The sequence below is a fragment of the Sorex araneus genome, chromosome 3 (assembly GCF_027595985.1).
Source record: "Sorex araneus isolate mSorAra2 chromosome 3, mSorAra2.pri, whole genome shotgun sequence".
In the NCBI taxonomy this organism is placed as follows: Eukaryota; Metazoa; Chordata; class Mammalia; order Eulipotyphla; family Soricidae; genus Sorex; species Sorex araneus.
The window spans coordinates 48,065,470-48,081,630 of NC_073304.1; the positions used below are offsets into that span (position 1 = coordinate 48,065,470).

The following is a 16,161-nucleotide window of genomic DNA, read 5'->3' on the forward strand; positions in this document are numbered from 1 at the left end:
AAGATGAAATGAACAGAAACTTTCTCAAAGAGGAAATCTGAATGGCCAAAAAACACATGAAAAAAAATGCTCTTCATCACTAATCATCAGGGAGATGCAGATCAAAACAACAATGAGATATCATCTCACACCACAGAGATTAGCACACATCCAAAAGAACAAATGCAACTGGTGTTGGCGTTGATGTGGGGAGAAATGGACTCTCCTTCACTGCTAGTGGGAATGCCGACTGGTTCAGCCCTTTTGGAAAACAATATGGACATTTCTCAAAAAATTAGAAATTCAGCTCCCATTTGATCCAGCAATACCACTTCTGGGAATATATTCCGGAGATGCAAAAAAGTAAAGTAGAAATGATATCTGCACTTGTATGTTTATTGCAGCACTATTTACAATAGCCAGTATCTGAAAACAAAACAAAACAAAACCAAAAACAAGTGCCTGAGAACAGATGACTGGTTAAAGAAACTCTAGTACATCTACACATTGGAATACTATGCGGCTGTTAGAAAAGATGAAGTCATGAAATTTGCATCTAAGTGGATCAACATGGAGAGTATCATGCTAAGTGAAATGAAACAGAAAGAGAGGGACAGACATAGATGACTGCACTCATTTGTGGAATATAAAGTAACATAATGGGAGATTAACACCCAAGGATAGTAGGGATAAGGACCAGGAAGATTTCTCCATGAATTGGAAGTCAGCTCACATGCTAAGGGAAAAGGCTGAGATACAGAAGGGATGATCAAGTAAAGGATGCTTGGAGGGCTCGCTCAGGATGGGAGATGTGTGCTGAAAGTAGACTATAGACCAAACATGATGGTCAATTAATACCTGTATGGCAAATCATAACACCCAAAAGGAGAGAGAGTAAAAGGGAATGTTCCTGCCACAAAGGCAGGGGTGTGGGGGGCGTGGGGGGTGGCAGAAAGGATACTGGGAACACTGGTGTTGAAGAATGGGCACTGGTAGGAGGGATGGGTACTTGATCATTGTATGACTGAAATGTAATCATGAAAATTAAAAAAATCTGTAATTGTATCTCATGGTCATTCATTAAAAAAAATTTAAATAAATAAAATTTAAAAAGAAATAAAAGGAAAGCTATTACACTGTTCCAAAAAGTCACTGCAGGGCTTTTGTTTTCTCAGGAGCCAGAGGAATACTTGATTCTTCTCAATGTAAAGCTTTAAAATATTGGCAGGGCTGAAAGGATACTGGTCAATAGGGAGAGTGCTTGCCTTGTATGAGGCCAACCTGGGTTTGATCACCAGAATCCATTTGGTCCCCTGAGAACCACCAGGACTAATTCCTGAGTGCTGAACCATGAGTGATACCTGAGAATAACAAGATGTGATCGATACACCAAAATAAATAAATATATATGTATAATGTGTGTGTATATAAATGTTTTTCACTCTGTACTACAAGTTAAAATGCTGCTGCAGTCCACCGTGGTGGTAGGCCACAAGCTTGCCACTCTGGTTAGGCATACAGAGAGCACCATGCTAAAGGATCTGGACCTCATCCTGTAGTCACTGACTTAAGAGACTTAACATTTATTTCAATTTTTGCTTAGGGTTATATATACCTCTGCACGCTCCAGTATTTACCATGTAAAACACGCAGCGTTGCCAAATTATTTTGCATTGGCTTTGTCTGAGTATTTCTGTTATGAGCCAATTATGTTCACTTAACCAACTGTAGAGTGACTTAAAAGTCACAGCTGAAAAAACATTCAAAACGATACTAATAAAACAGTGTTGACAGAATAGTACCGAAGAGAATGCTGACATTATGTGTATATACCACAGCCCACTAGACACACTTATAATCACTGGAGCTCCACTTTTCAAAAAACATACACCATAATCTACTGCAAACGAACACTCCTTGCTCTTCCTAGCATTTTCCCATAATTAGCAACTTTCTAGAAACCATCACTATACTTTCTTTTATTACCAAACAACACTCAAGCACATGTAACAGAGTTTTAATTCTACCAATCACTGTAAGCTTTTAACTATCCAAAAACAGTATTTAAGCATTAAAGGCCTACGTGTTAACATTTTAATAAGCTTAGAGAAAGAAACAATAATTAGTATCAGAGACTTGTTGATTCGTTTTGATGATAGTATTACAGAATGTTAGCATTATAATTCAAAGCTAATTCCCAGAAGAGAAAATTCTTGGTGCATAATTATGATATAAAATACAGAAGTATGAAAATTGCATAATCACATGCTTGGGAATAACATTTACAATGAAACCAACAAAGTAGAAAAGTAACATTAAGAAAGTAGTGCTCCTATTTTTTAATTTGCTCTGGTTCTTGGGAACCCTTGAGCTGTGAATGGTGAGTTCAGGTAGGAGGGGAACTACGGTGTATGGGCAGGCCAACTCAAGTCTACCAGCTTTGGGGGAGGGGAACGGGAGGTTTAACAAACAAGTCTCACTTAGGGCTCTGCTAGAGCCTTTGAAAAGATTAATGGGTTAAATTAAAGAATGTGTCTTTCCTAGAAGAAAAACAAGAGGGGTTAGGCCACACCTGGCCATGCTCTGGGGTGATTTGTGATTGCTGGCAGTGCTCAGGGTGCTAAGAATTCTAACCCAAGTCAGCCACATGTGAGGTAAGAGCTTTTAACTAAACCCTACACTAAATCTCTGGCCCCCAAACAATTTTAACACAAAAATCACAGGGACTCCGGGATATAGTTTTTATCCAAAAGAAATTTAATAAAGAAAAAAGAGGGCTGGAGTGATAGTACCAATGGGTAGGGTGTTTGCCTTGCACGCGGCCCACCCGGATTCCATCCCCAGCAACCCACATGGTGCCCCAAGCACTGCCAGGAGTGATTCCTGAGTGCAGAGCCAGGAGTAGCCCCTGAGCATCACTGGGTGTGACCGACCCAAAAAGCAAAGAAAAAAAAAGAGACAGAAAAAAGAAATAGCATTAAGATAGAGGTTGGGGGTGGGGGGCTGGGGGGAGGGAAGGAGGCTAAAAGCTCAATGCTCAATGCTAGAGAACTTGTGTTGCATGTGTGAGTCCCTGGGTTTGATCCCCAGCACTGAAAAAAAAAAAAGAAAGAAAAGAAAAAAACGGAGAAAGAATAAATGGCACTACTACATATTTTTCTATTTTGCTTTTGTTGGTGCTTTTTCCCCTCCCTGGTCATATCTGCTGGTGCCAGGGGAACACTCCCAGCTCTGGGGGCGCATGTGGTGCTAGTATCAGAACCCAGGTTCTTATATGAAAATGTGCCCCAGTCCATCTCCCCATTCATTTCATTTTCCCTCCAATTCTGAAATAAACAGACTACAATCTACTCCCACAAACTATCCAAATAATAACTAAGGGGAAACTAAAGGCTTCAAATTCAAGTGTGAAGAAGACCCTCAGTGTTCCAAAGTTCTGCCTGGACTCTTTCAGACATAATTAAAATATAGCGATAGCACAGCAGGTAGGGCATTTGCCTTGCACGCCGCCCACCCGGGTTTGATTCCTCCGTCCCTCTCAGAGAGCCCAGTAAGCTACCGAGAGTATCCCATCTGCATGGCAGAGCCTGGCAAGCTCCCTGTGGCGTATTCGATATACCAAAGACAGTAACAACAAGTCTCACAATGGAGACGTTACTGGTGCCCACTCAAGCAAACTGATGAACAAAGGGGAGGACAGTGCTACAGTGCTACTCTAATACAGAACATTGACAAGAAACTGAGCAGAAAGTGAGTCCCACACTCCCCAACCCCCCTCTCCAGTGCTTTGTTATTTCTCCAGTCCACCCACTCCTAACAGGTTTTTGGCCCCACCCTTCACTAAACAGCTCTTATCAAAGTCCTCAACAGGTTGCTAAATCTCATGAGCAATTCTGTCCTCATCCTACTTGACCTCAGCAACATGAGGCACCACAGGAAGACTCTCTCCTCCCAGACAGTTGCTTCACTTGGGGGAAAATTCTTCTCACTTCCCTCCTATCCATCAGACTCCTTTTTCTCTGGCTTCTTAATTCAGCCCCTAGGGGCTGAAGCACCTCAGGCTCAGCCCAAGTCCCTCAACCATTTGAAAAATGACTCAGTTCTCCGAACTGTGATTGAAACTCTGCAGGAGAGGGCATGTTTCACATGCAGGAGGCCCTGCTTGCAATTCATCGCATCAAAATAGTGCAAGTATCAAAAACAGAAAACTGTGCTGTACTTCATTTTTTCCCATGATGGGGCTCATTACAATCAACACTCTCTCCAATAATGGCACTTAGGTTCACTATGTTGGGAATATGTGCATAGTTCCTTTGGCTTGAGCTATGTTCTTCTGTTTACAAACTATAAATACTAACATGACCCAATCTTGATCCATGGACTACTTTCTCTGTCTACACATGTTCCGTAAGTGAACTCATCCAAAATCTGTTGCAAGGGTTCAAGTTTGTGTCTCTAACCTGAACCTCTTCTTTACCTCCATATTCACATATCCAACAACCTCATCAACTTCTCCACTTGAAGACAAACATGTTCAAAACAGCTCCTACTTCTCTTTCCCAAGCCAAACCCTTTATCAGATCCCCATCTCAGTTTACAGCAGCTCCATAATTATGTAAAAAGCCTTGGTGTTATCCTAATTCTGATCTCTTTCTCATACTCCTCAGTTGGCCAGGAAATCCTATTGGTTCTACAACAAAATAAATCTTGGTTATTTCTCACCACCCTTCACTGGTATTGGCATCTTTAAATTGGATTATTGTCAACAGCTGCAATAACTTGTATGCCTGAATTCATCTTTGACCACCCCTGTTTTAAAAAAATACTCAGCACAGCAGCCAATCAAAATGCAAGTCAAGTTACTTCATTCCTTTAGTGTTTTCTTCCAAGGGCTCCACATTTCACTGGATTCAAAGAGACAGGCTGATGCTCTCTTCTCAAATCTCTTGGACCTTATCTAGTGCATTATGCAAATACAGTATTCCTGGAACACACTAGGTTTATCCACAAGACCTTCCTGGTTCTATGGCTGGGACCATCCCCCACATCTCTGTAGGCTAGCCTCTCCTTCAGGCCACCTCTCCAGGGCAACCTAAGTATCACAAGGCTGCAAACTGGAGGTGTTGTCCCTTTCTCCTCCATCTCCTCATGACCCTTACTGCTGTCCACTTCTCCTCTTCCAGTGATACTTACCATCTTCTAAAATATAAAATGTCCTCTACTACGTTTACCACTTGCCTGCCAATGCAATAAAAGCAAAAGCTCCATAAAGGAGGGGCTTTGTTCTTAATTTAACTCCCAGGCCTACATTTCAGGGGCCTAGAACAGTGCCTGGCATACATTAGGCATGCATTACACTGAATGAATAATTTAAACATAGACTAATTTCCAGTGTCACAACTTTCTTGTAGTTTCTGCAACTGTGACCAGCTCCTAAACACTTCTGTGGCAAGCAGAATAGCCTCTCTGTACTTGAAGGAAAGAAAAATCCCAGCCCAACCTCATGACTCAACACAAATCCAGCAGACCCAGGGAAGTTAAGAACCACTAACTTTGACCCTCACCAATTGTGATCACTAAAACCAGGAATCCATTTAGCGTTGATCTGGGAATATCTAATGACTTTCCACACACATATACTTTGTACCCATAAATAAACATGAAACTGGCAGAATGTGTACAAAGAATTCAGCATCGGAAATCCAGAAATTTTCATAAAGAAATAAAACCTGCTTTTCGGGGTAGAACACCTGTCTTAGACCTGATGGGTCAGAGCCCTAGTGTCTCAACAAAGTATGCATCACTGGCACACCACAACCAAGTGTATGAGCTCAAGTGTGCCTGCAAGCTTTGAGAAGTAATGCAGATGTGGGTGAGCACCAGTCACTGAAAACAACAAAAAGGAAAAAAAGGGGAGGGGAAGGAGTGAAGATAAAAAAAACATATTCTTAAAAATAAAACCTTTTAGTAAATGAGCCCAGTAAACATTTTCAGAGAAACAGATTTACCAAATTTAAGATCTACCCACTTAACAGTGTAGGTTTAGCTCAGGTTGGTCCCCCTTTGAAAGAACATATCTGAATGACACATCATGATTATTCTGGAGATCCTGCACCTATCCTGACCAAGCTTGTAATTATGCTCTTTAGATGTAAATGTATCTTTCTAATGAGCTTAAGTTTGTTTTTCTTAAAAACCCCTTTGAAAGTTTCAGACTATTAATTTTCTTTGAATGTTTTTTTTTTTAAAAAAAAAAATCTTAACTTTGGGCCCTGTAATAGAAAAGGGCTGACCCACATTCTGTATACACTGTACCATAGGTGGGGATGGGGCTGGGACCAAAAACCAATGGCAGACTTGCCTTATACCAGTAAGAGTGGCTTTCTAAGAAGATGCCAGGAAATCTATAGGACACAAGAGCAAGACACAAGTTATGAGTACACTTCACATTTAAACATATAACATTCATCATAAGCATGATATTTTGTGGGAGGACATTCTGGGAAACTCAAGGCTTACTCCTGGCTCCCTGTCCAGAGATCAGTCCTGACTGTGCTCAATGGTCCATGTACCATGCCAATGGATGAACTGGAGTCAGCCACATGCAAGGCAGGTGTCTAAATCCCTGTAATTATCTCTCCAGCCCCAGTGTTTTTTTTAATCTGCAGATTAATTTTACGGTATCTGGGGGAAAAAACAATCTGGCAGGCAGAAGACCTGAGACTATTGGAAAAAAATTAGGAAAAATAACTTGATCAATTAGTGACTGATCGGTGGGATGGGTCGATTGTTCTTAGCAAAGTAGACTGCCCAGTATCTGTACCTGAGAAAGAGTAGTTTTTGTTGCTTGATTTTAATGCCACCAAAAGACAACATACTAAAAGAGACCCTGAATTACTTATAAAGGCTTAAGTGATTCTTCCATACATTATTATTTTTGTCTTTCACCACTGCTCAACTGTTCATTACATCAGACCAAATTAAAAAAAAAAAAACCAAAAGCTGTTTTGTATGTCCTGTTCCATTTAATAAGCAAAACAACCTGTGGGATAGTTACTTTTACCATTTTTTTTTTTTTTGGAAAGAAGAAATGTTACTGGAAAGTAGAACGAAAAGTAAAGAAACTCCCCAGCTGTGTAGAAACTTGGTACAGGACTAAGTTCTATAACTATCACCATTTTACAGATGAGGAAAATGATGGTCAGTGAGTGAAGCAAGTTTCCCAATGTTACAGATTAAAAACAGTAAAGTTTGGATTTAGAGCCCATGTGACTAATCTCAAAGTCCCTATCACCGTTATAGCTTATGTCCTCTTGTTTTCACATTGTCTTCACAACACAGAATGCTTTTCTCTTTTGTGAGCAGCTTTTTAGAGTTTTGCCCAACTATGAGCAATTTTTTCTTAATTTTCTAATATTACATATACGTAGTTTCTACTATTATAGCTATATCTCATAAGAATCCTATTTTTCTACTGTTCCCCCTCGACCTTCTTATAGATGCTATCCTGCAATTCTGAACCTTTTCTTTAACCATGAGTATAATCCTTTTTCTCTTTGGGAAAACATGGAAGGAAATATTTAAATCTGCAGTATTCTTTTGCAAGTATTTTGTTTAATCTATTTGTTTTCTCAAAAATATGTGCTTTACAGTAAGTACTCCCCAGGCAATGCCAGACATTAGCATCCAGAGTTCACTGTTTTTAAGTAGAGATGTTTCCAGGGGTATTTAAGAAATGGTTAACTTGAGGGGCTGGAGTGATAGCACAGTGTGTAGGGCATTTGCCTTGCACACGACCGACCTGGGTTCAATTCCCAGCATCCCATTTGGTCCCCTGAGTATGGCCAGGGGTAATTCCTGAGTGCAGAGCCAGGAGTGACCCCTGAGCATTGCTGGGTGTGACCTAAAAAGCAAAAAAAAAAAAAAAAAAAAAAAAGAAAGAAATGGTTAACTTGAGAGATGGGGAAAAGGGGAGGGGGGAAAGTATGGAGAAACACAGGAGGGATAATAAGGGGAAGAAGAAAAAATCTTTTAAGAAAGAACTACTGTGAAAATATTTAGAAAGCAGTCCTTTGAAATGAGGGCCCATCTTAGATCATTTATGAATCAGTAACAATGAATGAGGAGGAACATTCGAGACCACCTACTTGACACTTACAACCCAAAGTCTCACTACAGTAGGGCCTTAGAAGATAGAGGAAAAAAAGGAGAAAATAAATCCCTCAGTGCCCCTTCAGAGGAACTCTACTATCTTTATGTGAACAAACAGAAAGCTTGTCCCCCGGCCCCCATCTGCAGCCTAGACTACTATCAACAACCTGGACTCTGGCAGTGCCCACTTAGAGGAACACGGCAGGAGATGGGGAGGCAGCAGCAGCTTCTCTTGCTGTTGCCATTAGCTATGAGTCACTTGACCTTATGAGGCCTATTCCCTCCAGCTTTAAAAAAGGATGGGGTTAGCGGTCATCCAGGGTCCCCTTCCGCTTCTTAATTCCCAAGTGAAATCTGGCAATATCCACTTAGTTTATTCTCAGTATACTAAGAATATGAAAACTGAGCAGGCCTGAGTGTTTTCATGATACCACTCTGTTTGCTCTCATTTTTCTGAAGAATTTCTTTTATTCTTTAGTCTATTCTCCCAATTCCAAAGTGCTATATTTTTTCTTGAATTGAGGAAAGGCCCTATTAAATTGCCCAAAACCACCAAAATGAATAAATAAGCCATATATACTGGCTACAGAAAAACAAGAGTAAAATAAGTACTGTCATCTGCATCAAATTGGACAGACACCAGGTTGAGTGAAGAAGACATGACAAAGAACACATATTTGAGTGCCTGATATGCCAACTGAAAACACGTTAAAGTTAACCAAATGGTAAGAAAGTCAAACAGGTACCCAAGAGGCTAGGATTATGACAGCAAGGAGAAGCTTGAGGGGAGTCGGTTGGGGAGATGTTAATATTCTGTTCTTTGACTTTGATGTTAGTTGCCAAGATATATGATGACTTTCTGCTATACACTTCTTGCCTTTCCCAGATTATATGAACTCAACAAATTCCAAAGAAATAAAGACATAGGGAAATGTCACCAGCAACACCCTTCCCCCGCCACACACACACACACACACACATTCTTCCAGAGATTGAATAACACATGCATTCATACCTGTGGGATGAAAATTACATTTCATTTCATATGAACCAGACAAAGAATTGTTGGAAAAGTTACATGAGGACCCTTATTAATTTCCTGAAACATTCATCCAGAATTGCTTGGCCTTGATTTCCTTTTTCACATGAAACTATGGATATAAGTTAATATAACATGTTCCATTCTGTTTTAATATGCCAGTAAAACATTAGGTTCTAGAATGTATATGCACAGCATGATCAAATTTATCCCAATCTGATCAAATATCAATACTTCCAAACTGACACCTTTGGTCAGAATGATCCCATTGATCACATTAATGACTACTGCCCTACAGAAATTTCCTACCAGTCCACAAAAAAGTTGTTGCTACTTAACATACTATATAAGTAGATCAAACAACTGCACTACAATAAATGCTAATGTGCAAATATTCTGTTTGTAAACAATGCTTTTAAAATAGTTCTATTACCATAGGTTTGCAGGTAAGAAAATCTCTGCTCTATTAGACAACTCCCAAGAAGTACCAATATATACTGCCTTCTCTGGCCTGTTATTTAGTTCTATAAATGTTTCAGTACCATATTTTTCTCCTGAAGTAACACAATCAGCAGACTATCAGTGACTCTTTCCCCTTCCGATGTTCAAAATCCTTCTTTGATCAACATGACATTAATGCTCCATTTGAAACATATAAAAAGCGATACATAACTTGCATCAACAGTAACTACACCACTAAATCATACACGACAGGTAACTGGAGGCACAGCTTGCTTGTTTTTACTCAAACTGTAAGAGAATGTCAGCCATTAATGCTACAGAGCGCAGGTCACAGTATGGGAGGCAGACAGTAGCTCCCACAAATGCTGAGGGACTTAAGTATTTCTAGAATCATTACAGTTCAGACAAAATATGTTACGGGTCTCTGAAATAGGAAGTGGCTTAAAGGGGAAAGGGGGCCCAGTGTAATAAGCAACCATTTTCCTAACATTATTTTAATACCAAACGAGTGATTCAACATGAACACAGGCAAGAGTTCCAGGATAAGGAACACTTAGCACCCTATTTATTTCATACTGTCTACAAACCTGCAAGCGCATCATAATTCTAATTTTTTCAGATCCAAAGATCCTTTTAATTTTCCCATTTAGACACAAAAATCTCTCTACTTCAGTCTTGTTTTTAAGTACTCATTCCTTTTTACTTTAGATTGCCATGGAATTCAATACATAGTATTCTACTTCCTCTTTCAAATTATCCCTTTAACTTGTTCCTACTTATTTTTATAGGCCCCCAAAGCCTCTCCTTCAGTATAACCTGGAACTCAAAAGCTCTCTTAACTACTCCCTATATCAAAGTTCAGACGCAGAAGCCAACAATACTATTTTTCCTGTTTGGGTTTTAGGAAAGATACATTTTTAACTAAAATTTCACTACTTAAAATTCCTTTCACTAAATCTTTATTAGTTCTCCCTTTAAGGCAATTGCTTTATGTGAAATCACAATGAAACAAACTCCCAAAATGTGTAATTATATAATTACACAAAGACTTCCTAAAAAGATATAACTTGAAGTGTGTAATATACACCCTTTATGCCTCTGCTATTCTGAGTACAGGTTATTAAAATACTGGCTTTTTCTTGTGAGTTGTGTTTGTTGTTTCTTGCTGAGAACAGGGGATCATCATACAAGGACCAATTACTGTATCAGAAACTACAAACTGTTGTTACAGTAGGATTCTACTGAAGACTGAACACAAAATTTTTTTTCAAGAATTAAAATTGCATAAATGAAAGCCAATGTGTCTCTACTTTGCCTATAAGGCTACAAACAATTCTGAGTAATTCTGCTTTTCCCACCTGTGAAAGACACAGCTTCCCAGAGCTTGATGGATCTGTATTAATAAGTAGAAAGAATAACTCATCTCTACAGAACTGCAGACAATATTCTATTTGGAATGCTTGAAACAATATTAAAATGACTTTAGAGAAGGTGCTTGATACTTTGCTCTGAGCTCAGAAAAAAATCACTTAAGGGATCATTTGTGAATGCCATGTGGGATCCAGGCAAACCTCACCAACAAAAGGGAAAGCTTGTTGAGATCATCCGAATCTAAAATGCACATACATTTTTGCATCTGGACTGAATTAATCTTTGCTTGGTACTGGCTTTCATGTAATAAAATAATTGTTTGCAGGTTTTGTTTTCTTTCAAGCCGACAGCCTTAGAAATCAAAATGTGCAGCCTCCAAGTGAAAAACTACAAGGAATTTTTCTATCAAAGAAGTTGGTTGTGAGACAGAACTGGTTTACACTAAAATTGGAACCTGACAGTTCACTCCAAAACAATTTTGGTTTGAAACTTGCTTTTCAAGCATCTGCTACAAAAGGTAATAATGTCCTAAGTTCTGAAGGCCAAAAAGCTTTATAAACTTAGCTAGAAGTGGAAGCAAAACCCTGAAACTAGAAGAGTTCTACAACACCGCACCTCCACCCCCTTCAGCTTTTAAGAATTGAGTACTAGTTTCTGAAGAACTTGTAGCCAAATATTATTATCTAATACAGAGACATTTTGCTTTTAAAAGCAACTGTCTTCATTCTGGCCTGCATTATTGTCTTCCGTCAAAGCTATGAACATCTTAAATCTGTAAGTTCAAAGTATGTGTAGGTAACCTGACCTATTAATTCTCCACCAACTGGAAGGGAGTTAATCGAGAAAAATTTCTTGTCCCTTTTGAGCACTGTAAAGTGTTAGGCAGAGCTCAGGCATTCTTAGAAGCAATTGAGGAGGAAGGGGTGAGGGGAGCGAGTTCATATTACAGGCAGTCTGCTTTCTGGAGAAGATATTCCACAGATAACCTGATAGTAGATATCCCCTAAGGGGACCCTCCTCATCTAATAATTCCCAAGGTTCATTTCAATATGATACATAAATCTAATGGGTTTACAAACATATGAAAGCGAATTCAAATGTCAGCCCTCTTATACTGTGCATCATTTTATTTTTTTTTCGCACAAAACTTTTATTTCTCAAAACCACAACCAAGGAAAAAGGATGAAGTGTTAGAAGTTCTATACTACAAAGGGGCAACAGCAGTGCATCTGTTTTCCGGCCTCTCTTCTACTCTCCCCTCCCCCACTCCCATCCTGCAGGCTGTTTGTAGGTCTCCGTGGTTCTTAAAAATTACTTTCTACCAGTATCCTGATGCTGTCGATTCTGGAAAATGCCCTCAGTCTTTCACGTCGCTCCGCCCAAATGTATGTGCTGATCCAAGAAGAAAAAATCCAAAAACTTAAAAATTGATTTCTTAAATGACAGATGTACTGAGGGAATTTTCCCCCCACAAAGTTCTGATGCTGTGAAATATCAACTCCCTGAAATCACAGAAAGGAAATGACTTACATTCTTGGAAAATGAAGCCACTAGCAACTTTCTCCAACAGCATTTTCTAATCCCTAAACTACACCCTGTGGTAACACGAGAGGACTTAGTGCACAAACTAAATGTAAATTGATGCTTATTTAAAAAAAAAAATCAATAAATGGCACCGGGTCCCAGAGAAGCAGAGAATCCTACATAGAAAAATCCTGCAAGAGACTTTCTGAACAGTCAAAAGGAAAAATACAAAAACTGGAGGACACAGGCTTGAAGTCAAATAATCAAGCCGAGGATGCCTGCTGAAGTTTTTCCTCCTACAATGGGCAATGCGCACACAGCTCAATGCTGGCACAACCGATTTTTGCTTTTAAAAACATAAAGACGAAAAGGAGCGTCAAAGAGCCAGCATTTCTTTGGACATGAGATACACAACGGCACGACCTGAAAACCCTCCCAGCTTTCATTTCGACTTTAAAATATGCTTATTTTGACAGCTTTCCATGTTTTCGTGCCCGTAAGAAAACGCCCCCCATCTGTGGGTCCAGCCGTCCCGGGACTGGCGGTGCTTAGAATGGTCGTGGATGTCGCTCGGGCAGCCCTCCGCTGTCCTTACCTGACAGTTTCTGGCCCTCCTCGAGGAGGGGCTGGTGGTCTTCTCGGTCCGGCCCCGGGCCTGCGCGCCGCAAGCTCTCCAGGAGCCCCCAATTCTGCAGGCCGCGCCCCCCACTCTCATCCCTCCGAGGTGCCCTTCTGGCTCAGCTTGGCCCCCAACTCAACGACCGGCTCCCGGGACTCCCGGGAACTGGGCACTTTTCAAGGATCGTGGGTACGAGGCTTTCGATAGGGTTCTCTCCCCGCAGCCCCGCTGCCCGGTCCCGGCGTGCGCACAACAGGCGGGCACAGGTCCGCGCAGAGCAGGACGCAAGGGCTTGGTCCGCAGCGTGGCCCCGACACAGCGACCCGGCGCTAACACCGAGGCGCCCTCCCAAGCCCAAACAGGCACCCGGGCGCTGCCGGGCGCGGACTTCCGAGTCCCAGGGGGACGCGGTCCACACCGCCGACCGGCCCTTCTCCCACCACCAACACGGCCCCGGGGCTCTGCGCCTTCCCGGCGGTCCAACACAGCTGCCCCGAGGGCCCCGGGCTGCCGCCCCGGCGTGGGCGAGCTCCGACTTGGCGGAGATCTGCCACCTTCCCGCCCGATGCCCGACGCCAACAGCGAGCGAGCGAGAAGAAAGCGAAGAAAGACGCGCAGACGGGGACACTGCGTTGGCCGGGGCTCACGACCAGCAGAAATCGTCCCCAAACCCCAACCAGCCGCCGCCGCCGCCACCCGGCCGGCAGGGGGCACAACGGGAGAGCAGGGTGCGCGGAGGCCGGGCTAAGGGGGCGGGCTGAGTGGCTCCCCTCCAGCCTACCCCACCTCGGAGGCCCCGGGCTCCTGCTCTTACCTCTGAGAAAAGTCCGAAGCAGCAAGCGTCGGTTTCGAGTTAGCTCCAAGATCCTTCCTGCCGGCGCAGTGGCTGCCCCACTCTTCTCAGCCCGCGGGTCGGGGAAGCCAGACGAGCGCCCCGGGCTCGCCCCGCCTCCCTCCCACGCCTCTCGCCCCGCCCCCGGAGACTCCGCCCCGCCCCAGACTCCGCCCCGCCCCGCCCCTAATGTCCCGCTCCTCCCCAGAGACTCCGCCCTGCTCACCCCCTCCCGGAGACTCGCCCCGCCCCCGAGGCTCGCTCCGCCTCCGAAGCTCCGCCCCGTCGCGCAGACTCCGCCCCCAGTTGGCGGGGGAGGCGGCCGAGTAGCTGGAGCAGAACTCAGAGCTCCGCGCCGCACGTGTAGCTCCCGGCGGTCCCGCCTCAGACTCAACCAAGTGTCTAGCCGGGGGTGCCTCGAGTGAGAGGGGCTCAAGAAAGTAGAGGAGTCACCCTCCAGAGTCGCCTGAGAGAAAGGCAAGCCATAAAGGCACTTGGCGGTGTGGACCGCCGTTATGTCTTAGGTCTTTTTTCTGGCTGATGAAAACAGAAACGAGAGGGGACGCTCTCCGCTCTCCCCTCTGGTATTAATGATCCTCCCCGAGTCCCCGCCCTGGCTCGGCTCGAGCTCAACTCCACCCCTGTGGCTCCCGGGCCCAGTGGTCTGATCCCGGGAATTTTTCAGCAGAAGCATCTTCTTTGAGGGCCACCCCCAGAGAGATGGGGCGGTGCCCACGGAGGAGGCCCCGTGATTCCTCGTTCCCCTTGTTCCCCACAGTCCCGTGCCCGCCTGCCCACCCATTCGGGACGCGGCGCGCTCGCGGCTCTGAGCCTGGATGGAGAGGACCCTGCGCTTGTAACTAGAGCGTCCAGCTCCTATTCTGTAGACCTCTGTAGACCTAGCGCTCTCCGCTGTGGTTTCAGTGCCCGAGACACGTCAAATGCCACCTGCCGGCTCCCTCCCCATGACCGCCGGAGGCGGGTGACGCCGAGCACCCACCCGAGAGGTGTTTTTATGGCACCTCGAGTAGGGGATAGGGGAGGAGGTTTCTTTGCCTCTTGGAGCTAATGGGCTCTCTGCCGCTCTGATGGGCTGGAAGCGGCTCCCTAGCCCCCAGCTAGGGTAAATCTGGCCCCATCCCCTGGGCTTCTGCCCTTCTAGGTCCCCTCTGCAGTGCTGACCAGGTGACCCCAGATAGACCATGGGTGTCAGTAACGCCCCGCAGGGCCCTCTATTAAAGAAAGGAAGGAAAAGTAGGAGCCTTGAGTAAGAATGCCTCATATCACAATTATGCTGACAAAAGCAGCCTTAAAATTACCCAGTTCTTTTGATCCAAACAAATATGTAAAGCTAGTTATTACTGGTTGAAAGTATGGCTCTGCGCCTTGTTAGAAGAAAGTCAATTTTGTCTTAGAGCTGAAACTGGAATAGTCTCATCGCTTTTACTTTTGGGGGTATCAACCATGACATTAGGGCTCGATATTAGAAATGGCCATTTTTGTCTCCACCACTGATAATACCTTCGAAATTTATTTCTAGTCACTGTATCACTGTCATCCCATTGCTCATCAATTTGCTCAAGTGGGCACCAGTAACGTCTCCATTGTGAGACTTGTTACTGTTTTTGGCATATAGAATATGCCAAGGGTAACTTGCCAGGCGTATGGGAGGGATACTCTCAGTAGCTTGCTGGGATCTCCAAGAGGGACGGAGGAATTGAACCCGGGTCTGCCGCATGCAAGGCAAATGCACTACGCGCTGTGCTACGGAGAGATTTCCAAGGATATTGCATTTGGGCTGGAGAGATAGCACAGCGGATAGAGCGTTTGTCTTGCACACCGCCAACCCAAGTTTGATTCCTCCCTCTCAGAGAGCCGGGCAAGCTACGGAGAGCCTGCCCACACGGCAGAGCCTGGCAAGCCACCCCTGCCAAATTCGATATTCCAAAAACAGTAATAAGTCTCACAATGGTGATGTTACTAGTGCCCACTCAAGAAAATCGATGAACAACGGGATGACAGTACTACTATTGCATTTAAGATTTAAACTCATGACTTAACATTGTAAAACGAAAGTCAAGGACCGCTTTTTAAATTATTAGCATTTATCTTCAAAAACTAAAAATTGGCTAATATCAGAGTTGATTACAACATAGGCATTTGAAAGTGGAGGATGACACTTTT

The 16,161-nt window shown here is 43.4% G+C and overlaps 1 protein-coding gene across 3 annotated transcripts in view; it reads right to left on the reverse strand.

Annotated features, from left to right (window-relative positions):
- Positions 1-14,084, reverse strand: part of FRMD6 (FERM domain containing 6) — an 83,359-nt gene extending 69,275 nt beyond the window's left edge. For 2 of the 3 annotated variants that reach the window (XM_004601737.2, XM_004601736.2), the window contains exon 1: positions 13,960-14,084. The gene's annotated coding sequence lies outside the window, so the exon portion shown is untranslated. Of the gene's footprint in view, positions 1-13,121; positions 13,251-13,959 lie in introns of those variants that run through there. The other variant, XM_055133293.1, reaches the window with a different exon arrangement.
- Positions 14,085-16,161: the final 2,077 nt, after the last annotated feature.